Here is a 20,909-nt window from a genome sequence, read left to right on the forward strand (position 1 = left end):
CGAAATTTGAATTTCACATCATTTTCACCTGTCACAAAATCGTATTCTGCGCTTGGGTCTTCACAACCATTTGAATATGTACAAACCTATATTCCGCACAGAAACAGGCAGTGGACCGTTTGCGGAGCCCTGCTCTGTGCCCTGGGGCTCCAAGCGGACATTACCTGCCAGTGCTGCCGGGCTTGGGCCCCACCTCTAGGTAATGCATTTCAATTCCTTCACGTGGCCACGTGTAGCTGAATCAAATACTATGGCAGATTCCTCCGAGTATCCTACTCTACAGCCCTGGGCAGTGCGTCCCATCCCTTGGGACAGAACACGATGGGGGATGATGTGAAAATACGTGTGTCTATATGTGTGACTAGGTCACTCTGCTGTACGGCAGAAATGGCACAACACTGTACATCAACCATAATTTTAATAAAAAAAATATATACAGAGTGGAGCAAGACTGCAATATCTTCTGATTCTAACATCGTATTACTTTGAATGTAAACCTAAGGCTTGACCCAACACTCACTTTAACGCAGCAGTATCAAACATAGCCGGATGATCGAGGCTTTTTATAATTCTGCAAGATGCACCTTTCGGGTTGTGCCCGTGGCATACACAAATTCCCAGGCCAGGGATCGAACCAGGGCCACAGCAGCGACAAGGCCGGATCCTTAACCTGCTGGGCCATGATGGAACTCCAAACACAGCACTTCTTTCAGCACAGCAGCACACAACACGGCTGGATGATCAAGGCTCTTAATATTTTGCAAAATGCACCTTTAGCTGTATCTTATTCACACTGGAATAACCAATGGCTACTATCACTACTACACTTTGCTCAGCGTAAATTCTGTAATTTCTATCTGGGAAAGCTCCGTCTTCTTTCTGATGGGCTGAGAGTGCGCTCTGGAGCCGGAATGTACTGCCATAAAAACCCCTTACCATTGTGTTGTGATGATCGCTGTACAACTATAAATGTAATAAAATTCTTTTTAAAAAATAAAAAATCCTTACCAAAACGTCCCCACGTGTCCTTGAAAAAGTAAAGACACATGGCAAAGGACCATCTGTTATTAAGTTCCACCACACATGGGATTTTTCCAGCCTTGGTCGGGATGGATAGGGGAAAGCTGGAGGCTAAGTGTGGTGATGCAGAAACTAGCCCTGGAGAAATCTCGCGAGGAAAGGGACAGAGAGAGGGACCTCGGCCAGAAAAGAGGGGAGAGCTCCTTTCACAGTCTAAAGGCTTTCAACTTGAGTTGCTCTGTTAGATCCTATATGGGCAAACCTTGGATTAGTTGATTGCAAAGGTATTTTCTTTTGACGGCCACACCCGCAGCATACAGAGTTTCCCAATTGGAGCCGCAGCTGCCGGCCTACACCACAGCCACAGCAACTTGCAGTCCAAGCCGCATCTGTGACCTACACCACAGCTCACGGCAATGCCAGATCCGTAACCCAGTGAGCAGGGCCGGGGGTCGAACCTTCGTCCTCCTGGATACTAGCCGGGTTCGTTTCTGCCGAGCCACGATGGGAACTCCAAGATATTTTCTAACTCAGAACCACAGTCTGGACACTGGTACCGTTACTGATCTCGCTACAGGGGCTCAGAGGTGGGGGGTCGTCTCTCATGCACTTTCACCTTCAGAGGTCCCTTCGGACCCATCACCAAAGCTTGCAGCGTCCTCCTTCCTCTCTCAAAGGCACCCTTCTCTCCACTCTTACTGCGGCCACCCTGGTTAATGCATCACCCCAAACCTGCTGCACGTGTCTCCCACTGAACACTGGCGTCCGTCATATTTCACATCGCTGCCCCGTTAAATCCGCAACCAGCCTCCTCGCCAAAACTGGTACTGGCTTCGAATCAGTCGTGGGCAGTCCCCGATCCTTAGAGCACCCCACATCCTCGGTGCTCTCCAGTCTTGCCAAGGCCATCAGCCACCCTCCCTCCCGTCACAGAGACCGGCCCCCTCCTGGTCTCCAACACCCAGGGCAGGGTTCCTTCCCGCACGTCGCCCCTTCTCATTTGCTTCCCTCGCCTCCGAGCGGGGCTCAACATTCCCTCCGTCGGGTCCAAGAGGAAGCGTGACGACATACTCGGATAATTACCAGTCCCGCCGAGGGAAAGGCCGATGCTACTAGGGGCGAAGAGATCAAAATGAGAGAAGACCATAGGAATGCCATCAAAATGCCATTTGACCTTGATAGGGGCCTTCTGACTTTCCTGACCCCTCTGGCCACTGTTGCACACCATCTTCCAAAAGCTAACGGTGACCCTAGAACCCGGCCCACGGCTCTGTGGTCGGTACCATGACTTTGATCACCATCCACACTCCGACCTCCAGACGTCAAGTTTCAAGGTCATACTTTTCCCTTGAGCTCCAAACTCAAAAGCAGCACACGCTTTCCGATGCCCCCACCTTCCAAGAGGGACTCAAGCACCTTCTTGGAACCCAAGGTCTTCTCATTCTACCCCCATGAAACATCCTCTCCCTGGGTGCCCTGGATCCGAATACATGCTATCGATTTTATGCCGCTGCACAAGCCAGAAGCTAGTGAATCATGAAGTCCTACTGATATGGGGTGGGGTTTTTTTTTGGGGGGGGGGGAGAAGATTTGGCTGCACCCATGACATGTGAAAGTTCCAGGGCCAGGGAACAAACCTGTGCCTCAGGAGCAACCAGAGCCACAGCAGTGACAATGCCAGGTCCCTAACCTGCTGAACCACCAGGGAACTCCAGTCCTACTGATTTTATCTCCTCTCACAATCAGTCCACTTCTCTCCACCTCCTCCCCCCAACCCTCATCCCCGCAGGCTGGCCCAACCGTCATCTCATGATTAAACGACTGCAAACCATCCCGTGACTGCTTTTCCTTCATTTAATCCTGTCACCCACATTACCCCGAAGTCGTCTTTTCTTCGTGCAAATGTAATTGGTCCTCTTGGAACAAGAGAGGGGACAGAAAGTCCTGCTGGGGGGAGGGGAGCACTGGCTCCAAGGAGGAAAGGCAGGTGGCGGTGGCGGTGTATGTGCAGCTCAGATTCCTGAGATCTTATGAGAGATCCTCTTGGGATTCACCAAAACATTTAAAGACAGGAGAGAGACTGGGACACTGAAGTCCATAGAGCCTCCGTGGGCATTAACGTCCATGTAAATTCATTTATACGCACAAGCTGATGAAACTGGGACATGTGCTGGCTACAGCCGGATACTTCTTTAGAAAATTCCATCCGTGAAAAAGCCATGGGGGCTACGGAGAGTTGCTTAGACGTTTGCTGAGATACTACCAACCCAGGGCAGTTCCTACTGAAGAACAGGCCCCTCTGTAATCCTTGTCCATGACCTTCCAAGGCAGGCTCAGGGGGCTGGGAGGGTCACCTGTCCAATCGCGAGGGCAACACTACTCTCCTTATGAGTTACAAGAATTCACGTTTGAATAGGAAAGTCAACTACTGAAAGCAGCTGTAGAGTTTTCGGCCTCTTTCTCTTTGCCAGAACTCGAGGCTGATGCAGGCATGGATCAAGCATACACTGGGCACCTGCTATGTGTACACAAGGATGGATCACCCATGGTCTCTACCCCAAAGGAACCTGAAATCCAGCAACGTGGTACAGTCCACTGCAGTTTCCTGTGTCATATGATACTAGAAGGTACCACTAAGCTCATCTAAAACACCTGCTACCTAAACCAGAAATCCCTTCTATGGCTCAAGGACAAAGGCTCAGCAGAACAGCAATTGGAGGTCAAAGTCTTTCTAGACTTTCCTTCCTCCTAGCCCCCTCCCCTTTTTTGGCCACACCCGCAGCATACGGAAGTTTCCCAGCCAAGGATCAAACCTGCGCCTCAGCGGTAACCTGAGCCACAGCAGAGACAACGCTGGATCCTTAACCCGCTTTGCCACAGCGGGAACTCTGCATTTACCTTATGTTTACGCGCTCCTCCTTGGGTCTGGAGCGCCCTACGGAGAAATGAGGTACCCCGCCCATCCCGACCACGCTGCCAAGAAAATCCCATTGGTTCTTTACACTTCTCTACTAAATGACAACTGATTCCGTTTATCCGGTGGGCTGACATGATCGGAGACAAGCAAGAACAATTTGTGTTTCTACAGCTCCCCCAAATGATAGACGGCTTTTCTGACACTTGTTCCAAGTTTTCCACTTTGTGTTCCCAGCCCGGCTCACGTCTTCACTCTCGTTATCATTCACTCCCTCGCAGCTTCCCCAAGGAGACGGCAGCACTCTTACAGCCAGTCGACCCCGCAACATCTTCCCAACACTTGTGCTCCCCACCCACGGGCCCTCCTCACCCCGTTCCTCGCTCCCATCACCTTGTAGGCAACTTTGTTACTTCTTCAGCTCCACCTGCTCGAAGCCCTTCCACTCTGCCATGGTTTCTGAGCCCCAGAGGCCCCTGTCTGCCCACGTGAACCTCGCCAAAGCACTCCTGACACTTCACACCTACTCATGCACATTGTGTGTTTCCAGGAGCACGCAGGCAGTGGCGTGATTCCCAGCCTAGACCTGGACAGTCCACCTCTATTCATCATAATAAACCTCAACCCAAAGTTGTGCCGCAGTTTTCCCAGCATCGTCGCGAGGCTGGCCTCACCTGCAACTTGGGGGAGGTACAGTCAACATCTTAAAGCCCAGGATCTCTTTAGACCCAAGTGAGAAATCTCCAGAGGTAATATACCAAATACCATGAGCACATACTTTTGACAAAAGAAAAACAAAGACATTGATTACGTTTGTGTGTGAACACACACATACACACACGTGTTCTTTTTTCAGGGCAACTTCCTGACCTCTGCACGCACTTTCCTTAGGACACCGGCTGCGGAGATTTGCATGGATTGGTCCATCGCCGGCTGTGTGAAGAGAGGCAGGCTTTTTGCCTTCACCCCCGAAAAGAATGGAAACAGACTCTTTCTTTCACAAGTTGGCAGAGGTAGATGGCAGAGGGTCCAGCTCATTTGTAGAGGCAAACATGCTGCCGTCCAACACAGACTGATCACCAGCTGGGAAGCAAGTCCTTCTGCTGCAGGTTCACAAAAACACTGGCTCTGTGCTGCTCCGCTGACCATCAGCGACAGATTGATGCGGAGCTCTCTGAGCGGAGAGGCCGGCTGCAGAGGACAACGCGGGGAAGCTAGGCAGGTCGCGAGGGTATGATCCATGCACGCCCTGCCTGGAAAAACACAAGGGCCCCACCTTTCTGACCTGAGTTTGGAGACCCCTTAGGGACCGAGTTTGCTTTGTGACTGGGAAGGCTGCTTGCGGCTTTCCACGGCAACACCAAAAATGAACATCCATTGGCACTTTCCAACAAAGCGCCAAAACCCACAAAGAGAAACGACCAAGGGGACTTTTTATTTTTTATTTTTTTTCCTTTTTCCCACAGTGAGTGAGAAAGAGGAGACAGGATATTTCATGTCACGGCTGAAGAGTTGATTTTGCAAAAACAAACGAAGCTTGTTACACCCTTCGTAGCGAGATGATCCAGGGTCTCGGAAAAAGAACGGCCCGTTGCTGGGATGGCTTTAGGATGCAGAGGGGAGCCCAAGGCCCCAAACAAAAGCTCTGAAACACCACGCAAGCAGGCAGGGCACAGGTACTTAAAGAACTTGGTACTCAAGTGACAAACTAGAGAAAGACATCAGCCTGCTGATGTGGTTTAGTCTGTGTGAGTTTGATTCCAATAAAGAACATTTATAACCAAAGATATGAGCAAAGGAAAATGCTATCATTACATGGGTAGGAACTGCCTTGTTCTCCAGGGTCCCTGAAGCCTAGAACACCTGGCGTGTCCTAGATCCTCACTTGCCGACTGACTATTCACTGGGCACCAACGTGGCCAGCACTTCTACTCGCTCATCAAAGGATCACTGACAACATGTCATCATCGAGTCCCCCCCAAATATGAGAAACCACTTCAAGGAAGCAACCCCATCAGGACTGTACCATTTCTGGTACCACTTGGTCCACCACTGAAACTCTAAAAATTAAAGCTGATTATAAAGACGACATTGAGCCCTTGGGATTAATTCCTGCAAAGCTAGGGAGGGGGAGGAAGCAAACTACTGTTTTCCTTTTCAGGGGAGTGCTGCGTGGGTTTTACTCTCTGCAAAGATAGAAAGGAATCAAAGTGCAGTTGTTAATGGCAGGGAGAAGCAACAGCTTTTTGGCAGGAGTACAAAGCCAGGAAATTTAGCAGTTTCCAGAGAGTTGCATATGCTTTTCAGCGAAAAGGTTTGTGATAGCACTTCCTAATGAAATGCCAAAATCCACACTGCGAAGGACCGAGTAGCCATTTTTTTTCCCCTTTTTCCCACCGAGAGCGAGATGGAAGATGCAGGATATTTCATGTTGCCGCCAAAGAGTTTGTTTTGTAACAATATATGAAGGGAGACAGCGTGTTACACCACCTGTACTATACTATTTGTTAGCGTTTTAATAGGTGATTAATCTTGATTTGATCGGCTTTAAGATTCTTATTTTCTGGCACATATGCTCAAGCTATTATGTTATAAATCTCAGACATTTCAGCAAATGTCATCCTGATTGTTCCCTACTGCATAGAACACGACCAGTGAAATATTCAGGGTCAGGAACTTGGATTCTTTACCCACCGTATTCAGGAAAACCAATTTATTGTTCTGTCTCGTCAAGACGGGCCATTTCTTGGGGGCCTCTATCATATTGGCAGTCAATCTAGAAAACTTATAATTACTTTTCGGCAATGGGGGTTTTTGGTTAGTGCATTAATCTGTCTCCGTGAATTTAAACACATACCCTGTCGCTATTACTGTGATCAAATTCAGAGGTGAACATTTTATATTACTTTCCAGGAATGAAGTGTGTGCTCGGTATGTCTGAATGGTCCATCAAGCCTTCTGACATAAATCAAGAGGACGCCCTCCGCGATGGGGGTGAAATCTGTGGCAGGTCTTGAGGTGTCTGTAAAACAGCCTTCGGTGCGGAGGGGTCCTGGTTGGGCCGGTTAATTTTCTGAGTGATGCACTGATTAAATTATTAAATAATTATGTTTCGCTCTGCATCAAGTTCCTACGAATCACCATTTAAAGGGAACTCAGTTTAAGCCCTTTCAAAGGGAATAAAAATATAGTGGAATCTGCCCAAGTGCTAAAATTTACTCATAACCCCCCAAAAACAACACTCGGGGCACATCTCCGGTCAGTCCTGGACAGGCACAGAGTGAACCATTTGAGGCATCCGACGTGCGTGTCCCCAGCTGAGGTGCAAGGAGACGGTCTTCCACCTTCTTGTTTCAGCTCTCACCCCGTAAACAAGCATCTGCATCCTGGTCCATCTAGTGACTCGCTTTCCACATTTTCGTGCTTTTTTGTTGGCAATTGTGCCCCTTTGGAATGTCCTCCCCACCCCCTGAGCCTGGGCTGTGATGCGCCTTATGGAGAAAACGCATGTGTTAGACTAGCTTTGTTCAGGCGAATCGACAAAATAAATGACATGTCTTCAAACAAACACACTGAAGATGAGCCTACATATTGATCAGCTGAGAAAACTGGTATTTCCCCTGGGGCAATGGTTCCGTATTCATTATTCGGTGAATTCCGTGGTAGCTTTGCAGACCACAGGCACCGTCAATAATGAGAAAAGACTCAATTACTTTTGTTCATGACCTTAATGCAAACTGTTCACTCCTCAGAGAAAGACAGTTCGCTTTTGAAGGTTAAGTGCTCTACATCAGAAAACGTTATTAACAAAACTAACTTTTAGAGAGATAGCAAAAATGGTTAAAATTTTTGTAAAGCGACAGTACCCAGCACTGGCAAGAATGAGGTGCTCCTGAAATTCTCATACACTGCAGGATGGGAATGCAAATGTTACCGTCACTTTGGAAGACAGTTTATCAGTTTCTCTGAAAACTAAACATACGCTCATCAAATACACCAGAACGCCTCTTCCTAGGTATTTACACAGGAGAAGTGAAACATTTATTCCCACGAAGACCTAAATGCACATGTTTGCAGCGCCTTGACTCTAAGTTGCCAAATCAAGCCAATTCATCCCCTGGTGAATGCAGAAACACAGTTCACACTCACAGCAGCACTATTTCCAAGAGACGGGACATGGAAGCAACTGAAGTGGCCATTGATAGATGAGTGGATAAAGAAGATAAGGGGATATACATACAATGGAATATTACTCAGCCACAAAAAAGAATGAAATAGTGCCATTAGCAGCAATGGATGGACCTAGAGATTATATACTAAGTGAAGCCACACAGACAAATGTCGCATATTACCTCTATGCAGAATCTAAAAAAAAAAAAAAGATACCAATGAACCTATTTACAAAACACAGACATAGAAAACAAGTGTGTGGCTAAAAAAGGGGAAAAGAGGAAGGAAGGGATAAATTAGGAGTTTGGGATTAACAGATATACACTACTGTATGTAAAATAGACAACCTGCGAGGACCTATGATATAGCACAGAAAACTATATCTGATATCTTATAATAACCTGTAATGGAAAAGAATCTAAAAAAGAATATGTATACACTACATACATATACACCCATCTACATGTATAACAGAATCTCTTTGCTGTAGACCTGAAGCTAACACAATGTTGTAAATCAACTATTTCAATATAAATAAATAAAAATTTGATTTCAATATAAATAAATAAAAATTTGAAAGAAACAAATTGCGATGCAGTGGAACATTCTTTAGGAGTAAAAGGGAGCCAACTACTGATACAAGCAACAGTAGGGATGGAGCCGAAATGCCTTTGTGCTCAGTGCCAGGAGCCAGATAACAGAAGCTACATACTCCATGATTCCACGCTACACTTTATTTTGGAAAAGGCAACACCATAAAGGCAGAAACCACACCAGGGATGCCCAGAGGCTGGGAGGGAGGGAGGGAGGAACTGACTACAAAGGGCACAAGAGAACATTCCGTGGTGACGGACTTGATCCATACCATGACTGCACGTGCTTACCAAAACTTCAGGAACTGTTGCCCCCAAAGGACAAAATGTACTACACGTAAATTATTGCCCAATAAACCTAACACGCACAAAAAGGCAACAAAAGACAATAAGGCTCTAACACTGGCGATTCCTTCCAATTCTCCTCTCATGTGTACCACTGTTCACAGGCATCACATAATGGCATGACTTTTGTTTGTTTTAAATCAGATGCATTTTGCCACTCCAACCAAAGACCAGCAAAATGGTTTGGCACAGCACGACCCAGTCCTCAGCCTCAAATCAGCATCTTTGTTAAGCTCATACAGCAACAGTTCTCACGAAGCACTTTTCTTTCTTGGTGGTCTTCTCAGGAGTCTGTATCTGCTCCGAACTGCCGAGGGAGGAATTCCAGCCGACATCCTGAAACAAGCCCTCTCCGTGGCCTTCTTGCCTAAGACCCTTCCCCCAGCGTCCAACACCCCAGTGAACGTTTGGGAAGAAGAGGCTGCGGGCCGGGCCCGGGCTCAGCACGGAGGACACAGCGCGAACCAGACAAGCTGCCTTCCTCCGTCCTCAAGTCATGCTGACCTTTATCCCACGACACTTCTGGCCTGTGTTCGATTCTAGAAATCTCGCCTTTGTTTACACCGTCTCTCCCGGCATCCATCCTCTGAATTATTCACTTTGCCAGATCGAATTCTCCCTGTAAGCCCCCTAACTTGTTAAAGTTTCAGAGTAGTCTGGGCGGAGGCGGCTTAAATCCATCTGCTTGTGGAGGAAAAAAAAAAAAACAGAGTCGCACAAGCCAAGGTCATCTCATCTGTTCATCTCACACTGTCACCAAGTGCGCTTATCTCTGGAGATAGACAGTCCCCGTTTGAGAACTTACATAAGGCATAATGTCAACCATTGATGGACTCTTCCCAACGAAGCACTAATTCCCTTTGGGTACAAGGGGTTTCATAATTTTTCTAAAGAAAATGGTACTTCTGACACAGATCTGGCTCCCGCCAGAGTTCACGGTTTCGAGTGGCTTGTAGAGCTTAAAATATTATATACTTTGTGTCAGGTAAAAGGCACAAGAATCCCTATGCCAAGAGTCATCATTTAGTTCCCACAATACTTCTGCCCAAATTACGTTTAGAATTCAATAAACAAACCCATCTCTAAGTTCTCCCCTTTCCATGAAAAATGAGTATTTAAGGAAGAATGGAAAAACACTCGAGGTGCTGGCTTCTTCCCCCCAACAAGCACTGACTTTTGATTACTTCATAAGAAACAAATGCGTAATAGAAATATACAAATATCTACACCCACTGACACATCCACACATGGTCCCAGGATTCTTAGAAAACGGACCAAAAGTTTCACTGCTTAGAAAATGTGAGTCTGACAGTTTGCTTCCTTTTTGCTTCTTTGGTTTGATTCAAGCTGTATCTGATGTATGCTTTCTTCTTAACCCAGTTAAGTTGCCTGAATGATCTACCTTGAAAATACAGAAGCATTTACTGCAACTCTGTCTTAACATAAGGGGCATTAATTATTCTACTGGGGTCCAAAGATAAATAAGCAACCAAAAGATATGTCCCGATGGCAATTTCATCCTTACGATGAACCAGGCTGGTATGAGACTCAAATTCTCCCCAGCAGTGACTAGAACATAATCTGGTATCTTTGGTGTTTTATTCTAAGGATCTTAATTCATTTTTACCCCAGACACTCCCATACCTGAGAGCTGCCTGGTGGAGCCTTTGTCCGGCCTAGAAATACCTGAAACGATTAGCTCTATTTTCCCTGCTTTCAAACACAAGAGTGCTTGTGGGCAAGAAAACTGATGCTGGAGAAAAAGGTGGGGTAAGAGGGGAAAAAAATTCTCTTCAATCTTGAATGGAATTCAGGTACCAAATATGGAAGAAAAAAAAATTCTTGGTGCAACTAGAAGTTAAACATAAATGTTTCTATTTTTCTTTTTTTGGGGGGGGGGTGCGTGCAGAGCATATGGAAGTTTCCGGGCCAGGGTTCTAATCGGAGCTGCAGCCCAGCTTAGGTACCACAGCCACGACAGATCCGAGCCGTTGAGGGCGTCCAGGCGAACATCCACTTGGGAACGCTCAGATCCCTACGTTTGCCACCGGGATGGACTGGACCTTGTTTCTAGGGCCCAAGGTGGCTAGAAACTGGGGTGAGAGGCCCAAAGGTTCATTTCCGAGGCCCTGAAACGCACTGATACTGGCTCATAGCTTATCCAATCCACTGTAAAACTTGCGGACAGCCAAGAAAGCTAACAATTAACCAGCTTGATTGCCACAGCTACAGTCAAAATGTAGAGGAAAAATACGGAGAAAAATACTCTTATTATTAACACTGACGAGGCCGTAACGGTCACACAGACGGTGAAAAACACACACGTTCGGATCTGAATCCGACAGGAAGACAAGCACTGTGCAGAGCCTTCAAACGGCACTTGGTAGCTCCTATTATCTGCCTTTCTTATAAAATATCGTGACTCCCTGTTCCCAGCGCTGCCTTCGCCACTAGAATATAAATCCCTTGGAGGCGGCTGGGGGAAGAAGGGCAGAGGAACCCGTTCCAGTTTACCTCTGTACGCAGCAGCCCTTAGCCCTGTGCGACCGAGGGTGCTGGAAAAAGGTTTGCTGAGTCAAGAAAGAAAATGTGCCATGTGGCTGCTGCTTTCCTGCAAGGTCTTACTGTTAAGACCCTCCTGCCCCAACTAGGAGGGCAACAGGGAAGTGGGAATTGTACTGGAGAGAGGGGTCAGCTGGGAGATGCTGCTCTACTGTGGTTTTTGGAGACAAAAACGCTGTTATCAAAGATGCAATGGAGGGAGTTCCCACTGCGGCTCAGCACTTACAAACCCAACGAGTACCCACGAGTACACAGGTTCGATCCCTAGCCCGGCTCAGTGCGTTAAGGACCTAGACTTGCTGCAAGGTGCAGCGTAGGTCGCAGCCATGGCTTGGATCTTGCGGGGCTGTGGCTGTGGCGTAGGCCGGCAGCTGTAGCTCCGGTGCGACCCCTAGCCTGGGAACCTCCATATGCCACAGGCGCGGCCCTAAAAAGCCAAAACAAATAAATAAATCAATAAAGACGCAGTGGAGGAGTCCGAATGAGATGATTTCATAAAATTAATGTGGGAAAGGCTATAGTACTAGCTATGTTTCCAAGTTGTTTTAAATATGTCATTACCCATTTTATAAGGAGACAATTGATTGTTTCAACTATAGCCCTAAAAGTATATACAGTCCAAGGTGGGCAAGAAATTCGGTGGTAGGGTGGGGTCTTCTCTTTGGAAATGCAGGAATTATCTTATTTTCAGGTATGCATGTTTATAAGCAAGGATAACTAACAGCGAAAGCCCTGGGGGAATGCCAGAGAAGGCACAGCAAGGGAAATACGTTGGCATGCTGGTACGGAAAAAAGCGCCAACAAAAGAACTGCGATGCAGCAAGTCATCAAGACAGTAGGTGAAGGAAAACCAGGATGATTTTGATGGTGGTCTCAGGAGAGGAAGAAAAGGGAAGGAGGAACCCCATACCGACAAGAAAGACACTGGAGTAACGCTTTCCAGATGGCACATTTCACCGTGTCCACCAAGCGGGCTAACGCTCCATACAGAGTCTTTTACCCAAGACGCTCTTAAAATTATTCACACAACTTTACAGCCTGCAACTCCAAGCGCACGTCTCTGAGCAGCGAGTCTCATTAGGGCTCTGACCATTTTTCACATGAAACACTGGGCCAAGAATCCTTGGCGGTCCACCGCCCCACCCTCCCCTCTGGGACTGGGGGGTACCGTTGACTGTCCCCGGGACACCCTCCCCACCACCCTAACACCACAACTGCAGCTGGATCTGCAGGATCTGGATGCTGGGAAGGACAGGTTCACGGATGTTCCGTATATTAAACACACAACCTTTAGAGGAGGCCTTCGCTACACAGGCAGGGCGGGATGCCACGACACAAGCTGTGTTTTTCCGTGGACGGGAGATTTATCTACCTTGGAAAAAACGGTTCTCTGGTGGAAGGGGGAGGAGGGGGCAGCGAGACTGAGCATGTTTATCCGGGGGGTGGGGGGTGGAGCGAGTACAGAGGGTCGCGGGTCTCAGGGTTGGTGAGCAGCGATTACCAACACTAATTTGAAACCCAGAAGTGGTGGAGCAAGGGCTTGGCAACCAACCGAAATAGCATTTGATCTTTGGCCTCTCTGATCTTAAACTGGGCTGAGCCTCCAGCTGAGTTCACCGGGGCCATTGAACAGCTGTCCGATGATAACCGCTTTCATAGTTGTCAGCAGCGTTTGGTTCAGGCCAGGACTGGGGCTGTTCCCACTCTGCGGAGATGGAAAAAGAGTCTATGTTTCCCTTCATTTCTACCTCTGCTGGAGCGATCCTAAATTAGGAAGTCATCTGGATTTGTAAAAATAATCACGTCTTGGCATGGTCGCTGGGTCTGTTGAAATGTTATTTCGGAAAAGAGAATGCGGATGCCTGGAGGTCACAATAGGAAATGAATCTGGCAATTTGAAAGTGCACCTGCTGAAGTTCCAGGCCGTCTCAGCATTCAAATAATTTATCCATCCTTCCAAACATCTTTTGTGTCTTTTATTTAAAAAAAAAAAAAAAAAAGCTCTAAGTTATTACACTTAGTATGACTCAGAAAACAGCCCCGCTTCTTTAGATGTGGGTTCTGGGGCTTTTCTCCAACATTTTCTCACAATTCAACAAATGCTCACTTCGAGTCCATTCTGCAAAGCTTGTGTATGTCAGGCTGGACAGCTTAGGCAGCAAGAAGCAGAAAATCAGCCTCGACTGGCTTAAAGAACACAGAAACCTGTCTCCTGTGATGAGAAATTCAAGAGTCAGCTATCCAGAGTTAGCTGGTTGGAGGTTCAGCAACGTTCTGAAATAACCAGATTCCTTCTACCTCTGTATTAGTTAAGTTTCCCATCTCTGCTGTAACAAATTACTACAGACTCAGTGGCTTCAAGCAACACAAACTTACAGATCTGGAGCTCAGGAGTCAGACCTGGGTCTGACTAGGTTAAAAATCAACATGTATGAGTTCCCGTCATGGCTCAGCGGTTAACAAGCCCAACTAGCGTCCATGAGGACACAGGTTCGATCCCTGGCCTCACCCAGTGGGTTAAGGATCCAGTGTTGCCGTGAACCGTCGTGTATATTGCAGACAAGCCTTGGATCCTGCGTTGCTGTGGCATAGGCCAGCAGCTATAGCTCCGATCTGATGCCTAGCCTGGGAATCTCCGTATGCTGCAGGTGTGGCCCTAAAAACAAAACAAAACAAAAAAATCAATGTGGCAGCAGGGCTGCAATCCTTCCTCGAACTCTAGGGAGGAGCCCATTTGCTGGCCTTGCCGACTTCTAGAGGCTGCCCGCATCCGTGGCTTGGGGCCCCTTCCATCCTCGATCCAGCAGCAGCTGGGGGCCCTTCTCACATCACAGCTCCCTGACACAGGCCCGCCTGCCTCCTTCCGCTTTTAAGGACCCCTGGAATTACAATGGCCCATGCAGATCATCCGAAATGGCCTCATCTCCAAGCCCCTCTTTCTGTGTAAAGAAACAGAGTCATAGGTTTCAGGAGCTAGCAAGTGGATCTTTTTGTCTTTTTGCCTTTTCTAGGGCCGCTCCCGCGGCACATGGAGGTTCCCAGGCCAGGAGTCGAATCGGAACCACAGCCGCCGGCCTACGCCAGAGCCACAGCAACACGGGATCCCAGCCACGTCTGCAACACACACCATAGCTCATGGCAACGCCGGATCCCCAACCCACCGAGCAAGGCCAGGGATGGAACCCGCAACCTCATGGTTCCTAGTCGGATTCGTCAGCCACTGAGCCACGAAAGGAACGCCAGCACGTGGATCTTTGAGGCCACCACTCAGCCCGCCACAATCTCAGCCAGGGCTTTGACCTCAAGCTGCTTCCCCTGAGAGTCACACGATGAAAATTAAAGTAGTTCCAAGCATCACAACCAGACACACCTTCTAGAGGAAGCAAAAGCCAAGCTGTCTCTTTCTTGCGCCTCTTTCTTAGAAGGGAGAGAACCTTTGCCAGGGGCCCTAGCCATGCTTCTCCTTCGTGTCTGTCTGAGATGCGTCACCTGCCCATTATCAACCCAACTTTGGACAAGGAGAATGGTTCCTGGTCACTGACACGGACTGTTGACTTGCGGTGGCCGTCAGAGCCAGCCGTCACATTCAGTCCAGCGCGGGAGACGCCGAGAAGGAAGTACTTCTGGACCACTTAACACCTGAAGGTCCAGCTCCTCGCCGGATGAGCGGCATCACATCTTGCTTAATCTCACCTCAACCCTGTAGGGCAGGCATTAGGTCATCGTCACCAGGAAAACCGAAGCTCAGCTGGAAGTTGACTATTTCTTCCAGTTCAAGCTATTTCTGTTCATACTATTTGATGCCGAGATGTAGATATGGGGTCCACGGAGGACAGGAGAGTTGAGATCTGCTGTTGTCTACCCTAGAGCACCCTTTGCTACCCCTGACAGGGCCATCAGAAGGCATCAGGACTTTGAGCAGCTCCTCCCACCCCCCTGGGTGGCTTGCTAGAAAACAGACCCCAAGTCCCAACTTCAAGCGTGTCCTCAAGGCAGGCTGTCAGCACGCCAGCCTCTCCAAGGCAGAGTGAGCCTGCCTTCGAGGCTGCTTACGGAGCGTCCCTCCCAGAGGAAGACGATGGCACATGATGAAATGAAGCTCAGCCAAGCACCACAAGTCTGAGTTCTACGGCTGTGTCAGTCAGGGTCCAATCAGGAGACAGAAATCAACTGGCTAATTTAATAGAGAGAATTTAGTACAGAGAACTGTTAACTAAGCTAGAAAAGTTATGACCTACGCACTTGAAAGGGTGAAGACACTCTACGATATCATGGAAGTAGTACTGGTAGCAAAAGGAATACGTTAAGATTATTAAAATTAAGAGCCTAGAGGTGGGCTCTACGGAAATGAAACTCGAAGTTCGGAGGAGGAGCTGCCACTCAGTGGGGGCTGAAGTCTGGAGGGCACTCGAAGAGGCTGATTCTGCGGCTGCTGGAAAACTGCCAACTGCATGGGGCTGCAGAGCATGGCTGGTGGGCTTCAAGCAGGGAGAAAGCAAAGAGGAGGTGCCCGCCCCTTCTTGTGCTCCACCCTTGCAGCATCCTTCCGGCACTCCCCGCTGGCACATCTTAACGAGAAGCCGGCTGGCAGTGCAGGATGTGGCTGGCAGGGTGCCAGCTCCAGCACTGCCATCCGGGGCACAGGAGGGTGTGTTTGGAGCATAAGAGAAAATGGCTTATGAAGAGCACAAGCAGCAGCGCTCATGTGATGCCAGGGGCAAAACGCCTTCTTCTGTAGTTGAGCAGGAAGTCTCTGGGAAAGACGAGGAGACAAGCAGGTTTCAGAGGACAATGTGATTGATTGGTTGGTTGGTTGATTGATTGATTTTTTTAAAGCAGTGTTCAGCAGAGTTCCCATCGTGGCTCAGTGGTTAATGTGGTTAATGAATCCGAGTAGGAACCATGAGGATGCGGCCTTGAGCCCTGGCCCCACTCAGTGGGTTGAGGATCCGGTGTTGCCGTGACCTGTGATGTGGGTCATAGATGGGGCTCGGATCCCGCGTTGCTGTGGCTGTGGTACAGCTCCGATTCAACTCCTAGCCTGGGAAGCTCCATGTGCTGAGGGTGCCGCCCTAAAAAGACAAAAGACAAAAAAATAATAAACCGCAGTGTTCACATTTGGGAGCTGCCAATCCACCTTCACGGACTGCAGTCTTCTCCTCCTCTCCTCGCCCATCCCGCCGCTCACCGCTGCACTAATCAGACCCGTTATCACTGCCCTTCCTTCCGGGGGGTGGGAGGTGGACAAAAAGAGTCATCTTTGTATTACAAGCAGCCCTTTAAAAGAATTACTGAATTCCCGATGATGTTTTTTGTCATGTAGGGAGGCAGTAAATACACACAGTGGTTAAAAGCATGTTATTTGTCATCGGACAGACATGGGCTCCAACCCTGGTTTTGACGCTTCGTGGCTGTATGGCCAGTTATTTCAACCGCCTGAGCCTCACTTTCTCCAGCTGTCACGTGGGGATGGTGATGCGACTTACCTCACAAGGTTGTTGTGGCCATTTAATTAATAAGTGACCATCAGAGAACTTGGGAAGCTGGCCATCAACTTTTTTTGTTGTTGCCTCCCATGAATTTATAACATAAGGAAGAAAATTGCTGTCCATCCTCACTTTTGAGAAAATTGCTATGTAGCCTTTCCACAGCGTTCCTACCTCTAGGACAATGCTGATCTCAATGTATTACTATTACATTTGTTTTTTTATGGTCTTTTTAGGGCCACACCCACAGCACATGGAGGTTCCGAGACCAGGGGTCAAATCAGAGCTGCAGCTGCCAGCCTACGTCACAGCCACAGCCACATCCGAGCCGCATCTGCAACCTACACCACAACTCACGCCAACACTGGATCCTTAACCCACTGAGTGAGGCCAGGGCTTGAACCAGCAACCTCATGGATATACTATCTGGTTGTTTACTGCTGAGCCACAGCGGAAACTCCTTTTTATTTTTAAAATAACTAATCCCTCCAACTAAAATCAGAGTTCCTTGAGAGTAAAACTGCCTCTTTTCCACCATGTACACAGCTTCTAAAAAAAAAAAAAAAAAAAAAAAGGCTATCTTCCCTGACCAATCTGAACGGTGGACCCATCCAAACAACAAACTACACACACTCTCACCCTGGGAAGGGTAGAGACAGGCGGGTCAGGGCGGAGAGGGTGATTTGGGATGGGGAGGGCTGTGTGTCAGCATCACCCAGAGCTTCTTCTAAGGGCACACCCCCTCTGCCTCCCATCACCCTAGATTCGGGCTCAGCCCCTTAGGAAATCATTAACACATCGTTCCTTTGGGAGCGGGAGAGAGACAGACGCTAACAGAAAGTAAGGAAGAGAAAGCCCTTCCATCCCAGTCGGACGGACGCACAACGAGCCACAGCAAAGCCAGGTGTCCGGACCCAAACTCGAGGTGCGAGTGTGACTTCAGACCCTCAGGGTCGTGCTAGGGGGGCAGGACAGGGGTGAGGGCGTCGGGAGGAACAAGGCCACGTGGCCAGCTCCAGCGGAGGAGGGGCACGAAGCCAGCCCAGGGCAGAGGCCTTCACAGGAGGGGCCCAGAGGGGCTTTGTGAAGGCGACCAGCCCAGCAGTGCCAGTACAGTTTTAAGTAAAACCATAGCAGAGACCAGTGGGGACTCAACAGAGAACAAAACCTCACTCCAACCCCGAGTCCTTTATCCTTTCAAGGATTTCTACCAGGGGGGAAAAAACCAAACAAAACGACCCCTGTGAAATGATAAAAAGGGACAAGCAAACCCTAAGGAGCCATCACTGGGGACGCCGCACCTTCCGATAAAGTCAGTCTGCACAGGGAGGGACCTTCTTGATTCCTCTGCACCGGGGCGACAGGAGCAGCGGAGGAGACTCGGAGAAGGAGCTAAAGAAACGCACCAGCCGAGGGGCCGGTCCCACTCCCCAGGCACCCAGAAGATGGGGACCCAGAGCCTAGGCCACAGCCTACAAAGTCCAAGGAAGAAACAGCCGTTCAACCTGGGCCCTAAAGGTCACGAAGCGAGACCTCCAGGCCTTGTGCGTAGAAGGCACGGCATCGCCGAGAGGAGTCAAGTCAAGGAATCCTCACTGCAGGGCACACCCCTGTGCCTCGCTGGCCTAAGGGCATACAGCCTGAGAGGGCACTGCCATTTACCGCTGCCTTCGATTCCCTCAGGGGTGGTTTTCTCATCTCCGAAATGGGACGAGCATTAAACCCGGTCCTTTACGGCATCAGGAAGAACGGTGCCTAGAACAGAGCAGGCCCCCAAGTCACAGCAACAACTCGATGTGTTCTCCCTACTACCGAACTGCCGATAATAAAAGACATCACGAGAGCCGCTTTCATTAGGAGACTTTCTGTGTTGGGGTCTTTCCTCCAAATCCAAAGAATGTGAACTCTCCCAAGTTCCATATTTGATTTATCAGAGGGCTGAAATAATTCTAGGCGAGAGTTAGCCCACATGCTCTATGGCTTTCTTCCACCTGATTCTTCAAAATTAGCAGCTGCAAGAGGCAATTATCAGAAAGAGCAGAAAATCTTTTTCTGCAGCAAGGAAGCTGATCCTATAAATAGAACGGTATGCCGAGGGATTTAAATCATGATCCGCAATTATGATCTTGCAATTATGACGTGCAGTTATTTTAGGAACACAAGGCCCATGGTGACCCTGGTGAGTCGGTTGCTCGGCGTAACCCTTAAAGCAATTCTCAGTCGGGCATGCCGGTCGCAGAGCAGGCGGGGTAAGGGACAGCTGAGCAACCTTCCTTTGAGATCGACAGGGCAGCACAACGAGGAAAGCCAAGCACCTACATGTGAAATTCGACCGTGATCTCCGGTCTCCCGAGCTTCCCCAGGACGACACCGCGATTCTTGAAAAATCTCAAGGGCATTTCTTAGTGTCACGTGCGCAGAGCGTCAGAAGTGGGTGCACAGTGAAAGCTCAAACCCTGCGAGGGAGCCGGACACAGGGTCCAGGGCTGGAACCTACGCGCCCGCCGATGCCCATCGCAGCCTCTTAAATACACACACCCGGGCACGCCTCTGGGCGTTACGGGGCCGTAATGCATTCTCCACCACGAAGCGCTTCAGCATCGGCCTTCTCCCCTAAGTCCTGCAATCTTCTCTCTCCTTTCCCACCAAGACACTTCCTCAGGAACAGGCAGGGGATTATTTCTTCTGGTCGTTTTTGTGTGTGTGCGGTTTTTTTTTTTTTTTTTTTTTGAACTGTAGAAATGTCAGGCGTGTTATTTCCAGAGTGATTTAAACAGCGCTAGTGTTATAACGAAACAGAAAGAACAAAGATGCTAAAAGATTAATCATCCTGCGCGGCTGTCCGCCGGGAGGGGCCGAAAACGGCACCATGCGCCGGCTCCGGGCCGCGTGTCTCCGCGGCCGCCCGCGCGGCTCGCAAACACTCCCTTTTCCGGACCATATGGTGCGATCTCGGGGAGGAATGTGCCTCGGTGAACCCTGACTCGGCCAATCAAAACCAGAAGGCTCCAAGATCAGTGACTAATGCTGGGGCCGCACGGCGCGTGGTGAAAAGGAACATTCTGTGCGCTGGGGAGATTTATACCCTGAGAGCAGCCGTATCACAGGTGTGCGGCATCACCTGCAGAAACGGAACGGTCAAGGAGGCGAGTTCAAACATTTCTTCAGGCAGCACGCCTGTCATCACTGGGGATGAAAAACGGAACTGCGCTCGGGGGGCATCGGAGCATGGCTGGGCCACAGGGCCGCCCTGGGCCGGGGACTTCAGCTTGGGGCCGTCGCAGGCCTGAGGCGGGATCCTATTCAGTTGAATCCTCACGGCCGGTCAGGTAGGTGTTACCATCCCGGCTCTGTAGATGGGGGGACGGAGCTTGGAAAGATTAGGAAAATTGTTCTTGGTTCCACAGCTGGAAAATGGGGGGGGGGGTCCCCTCTCCAATTCCAAAGCCTTTGTTCTTAACCACTGTTCTCTTTAATAGGCCTTCCCCCTTTCTCACGCCCCAAAGTTGCAATAAAGGCACGGCAGACACCTGGGCAAACAAACCTGGGCCACCTAGTTTGACCTATGCTTTCTTACTCTACAGACCGAACAATTTTCAGATACCGAAGGAAGAAATACTAAACCCCGGATAGGCGGGGGTTCGACTTGATGGTCTCGGAAAATCGCGGGAAGCACCTATTTCCACAGGACGGACGAAACACATTCGTCAGCTTGGGCAGTCAATTAAGTGCTCTCCCCAAGAGCAAAGACAGCCTGGCCGCTGAGAGGGGCTGACAGTGACCTTTCAATGGAGAGCGTGGACAGGAACATCAGAGGCA

The 20,909-nt window shown here is 49.1% G+C and overlaps 1 long non-coding RNA gene across 17 annotated transcripts in view; it reads right to left on the bottom strand.

Moving 5' to 3' along the window:
• The window catches only part of LOC100622718 (syntaxin-8), a 251,867-nt gene that overhangs the window by 149,945 nt on the left and 81,013 nt on the right, over positions 1-20,909 (bottom strand). The window contains exons 7-8 of one of the 17 annotated variants that reach the window (XR_002336832.2): positions 11,991-13,816; positions 402-1,370 (exon numbers count right to left, since the gene is read on the bottom strand). The exons of 15 other annotated variants lie outside the window; for them this stretch is intronic. This is a non-coding gene — a long non-coding RNA (syntaxin-8). Of the gene's footprint in view, positions 1-401; positions 1,371-10,919; positions 13,817-20,909 lie in introns of those variants that run through there. One more of the 17 variants, XR_002336837.2, reaches the window with a different exon arrangement.

Source organism: Sus scrofa, chromosome 12 (genome assembly GCF_054392235.1).
Source record: "Sus scrofa isolate SSC_HxYL_T2T_F1_AM1 chromosome 12, Sscrofa_HxYL_maternal_Yorkshire_Landrace_v2.0, whole genome shotgun sequence".
In the NCBI taxonomy this organism is placed as follows: domain Eukaryota; kingdom Metazoa; phylum Chordata; class Mammalia; order Artiodactyla; family Suidae; genus Sus; species Sus scrofa.